Source organism: Chiloscyllium plagiosum, unplaced genomic scaffold (genome assembly GCF_004010195.1).
Source record: "Chiloscyllium plagiosum isolate BGI_BamShark_2017 unplaced genomic scaffold, ASM401019v2 scaf_31823, whole genome shotgun sequence".
In the NCBI taxonomy this organism is placed as follows: Eukaryota; Metazoa; Chordata; class Chondrichthyes; order Orectolobiformes; family Hemiscylliidae; genus Chiloscyllium; species Chiloscyllium plagiosum.
The window spans coordinates 1,948-3,621 of record NW_025200493.1 but is presented as its reverse complement, the minus strand read 5'-3'; the positions used below and the strand labels follow the sequence as shown (position 1 = coordinate 3,621).

Here is a 1,674-nt window from a genome sequence, read left to right as displayed (position 1 = left end):
CCAATCATTAATATATAATGCGAACAGCTTTGGCCCCAGCACCGAACCCTGCGGGACACCGCTCGTCACCGGCTGCCATTCTGAAAAAGAACCTTTTATCCCAACTCTCTGCCTTCTGTTAGACAGCCAATCCTCAACCCATCCCAGCAGCTCACCTCGAACACCATGGGCCCGCATCTTGCTCAGCAGCCTCCCGTGTGGCACCTTATCGAAGGCCTTTTGAAAGTCTAGACAGACCACATCCACTGGGTTTCCCTATGAAAGCACAGGTGCAGAGGTTCCCCTGAGAGTGTCATTTCTTTCATTGCTGTTGCTGATTGAATGAGCCACTAACGTGCGAACTGCTCCAAAACATGATTCAGGACTTCTGGTGACAACTCTCGCACGTTCAATAACGACAGACAGCTTCCAAATGATGTCTTTCATAGACGACTTTCGGGGTACATTTGACAGACCGATTAGTTCAGGAATCCGTGGTGCGCTGTGACACCAGCGCATCAGCTTCTTCCCTGTCTTGGAAACGGGCCGCCTGCGCAAGGAATGCAAGTGCGGTACTGCTTTTCGTGGAAGGATCAGAACGCGGGACTACACTCTCAAACGGAATGGCATATGATCACAACCAGGTTGGAGAAAAAATTTACAATACTTTGCACAGTAATTAAATGGAGTTGCATTGCATTTCGCTACGAGAGCAGATTTGTTCAAGCAAATTCGAAGGCAGTTTGCAGATGGGAAAGCAAGCAAGAAAACTCCGCTCCTGTCCATGTAAAATGCTGCTGTTGAAGAACAAAGCAGTTTCTGCCCAGTTTCGAACTGGGGACCTTTTGCGCGTAAAGCGAACGTGATGACTACTACACTACAGAAACAAGGCGCAGTCGCCTCTGCTAAGGCTTAGTGGCATCCAGCACTGAAAAGTTGAAGCCATTTTACCTTTCACCTTTCTGTTTCCAATCGCTCGTTGTTTAATGGGACTTGTTTAATTTTGGCTATGTGGTGAGCATGGACGAGAGACACCGAAGTATCTGTTTCCATGCTGTGTGCGCCAATAACATTGTGCTGCTTACACCGGCTGTAATGGATTACTTTTTAGCGGAGTTTGCCGTCGCAGTCTGTGGCACAATCATTTAGTCTGTTCGACTGCTCACGGGAAAGGTAGCATTGTGAAACACTGCAGAAACGAACGACTTCCTTACTTTTGCTCCGACTGACCATACTCCGGGAAATTTTCCCAGATTCTCAGTTGAGGATTTTTGCAGCTGGAAGTTACCTCAGAAACCCTGTTAATTCGTAATGTATTGAGCGAATCGCAAAACAGAAAGCATTTAACACGGAACACAAACAAAACTGGCAAACCAAATGCATTTTCAGACACAGCGAGCATGAATGCAAAATGTGAGACAGGCCGGGGGCATGAGTCATAAAGTAATCTCACAACTAACAACAGGGCAATTCCAAACTGCTCTTTCAAACATACTGGAGCCTGAGTGCACCACCACTTCCCAGACAATGCTGAAAAGAGAGAAAGAAAAAACACAATAAGAATGGGCCATAAAAAAGTGAATCTCACCAATCACAGTCTCGATTAGATTACCTTTCCCTTCCGATGTACCCAGGACGGAAATGAAGGAAATGGGAGAAATTAAATATCATATGACAACGAAATTCATTGGAATG

The 1,674-nt window shown here is 46.1% G+C and overlaps 1 non-coding gene across 1 annotated transcript; it reads right to left on the bottom strand.

The window, feature by feature from the left end:
- Positions 1 to 793: 793 nt before the first annotated feature.
- trnav-uac lies at positions 794 to 866 on the bottom strand. The gene has a single exon. It is a non-coding gene; the product is annotated as a tRNA-Val (tRNA).
- Between the last annotated feature and the right edge of the window lie 808 nt (positions 867 to 1,674).